The 659-nt window shown below is 29.0% G+C and overlaps 1 non-coding gene across 1 annotated transcript; it reads right to left on the reverse strand.

The window, feature by feature from the left end:
• Positions 1-306: 306 nt before the first annotated feature.
• Positions 307-414, reverse strand: LOC112535451. Its single transcript, XR_003079578.1, has one exon. It is a non-coding gene; the product is annotated as a small nucleolar RNA R71 (small nucleolar RNA).
• Between the last annotated feature and the right edge of the window lie 245 nt (positions 415-659).

Consider the following 659-nt stretch of genomic DNA (forward strand, 5'->3'; position numbering starts at 1 on the left):
TACATACTTCTAAGTGATACATCTAGGAATTATGAACTTAAGAATATTCATTTTGACATGCTTCTTTCAATTTATGGTGTGCCTAGTGAGAATGAATTAACATTTATCAGAGAATTCTATATTATAGTTCATATTTTTCCATTATCTAGATTAAATAAGGACCAATTAAGGATGAAATGCTTTTCTTATTTATTGAAAGAAAAAGCAAAGGCTTAGTTAATGATTTTGCTTCCTAATTCTCTGAAAACTTGGAGTGAAGTTTATGAAAGGTTTATGAGTAAGTTTTACTCACATCAAAAGACTAAAGAATTAAGAATTGAAATTTCTAATTTTTATCAAAAGGATATTGAATCTTTTCATAAAGCATAGGATCCCTTCAAAACTCTTTTATTGCAGTACCTACACCATGCATACCCACTTCCAATAACCAACCAATCATTTTATGATAGGTTGACACAACAATATCAATGTGTGCTTGATAATGTAGCTCGAGGTACTATGTTAGAAAAGAAAGCTAATGGGGTTTATGATATTTTTAAGATATTAGGAGTCAATTCTCATTACAAGAGTGTAAGAACAAAAGGAGTAGAAGTGAATCAAGTAGTAACTAATAGTGCGATGACTATGCAAATAGATAAATTAACTAAATAGGTTAAAAT

This window comes from Ricinus communis, chromosome 7 (genome assembly GCF_019578655.1).
Source record: "Ricinus communis isolate WT05 ecotype wild-type chromosome 7, ASM1957865v1, whole genome shotgun sequence".
NCBI classification, from domain to species: domain Eukaryota; kingdom Viridiplantae; phylum Streptophyta; class Magnoliopsida; order Malpighiales; family Euphorbiaceae; genus Ricinus; species Ricinus communis.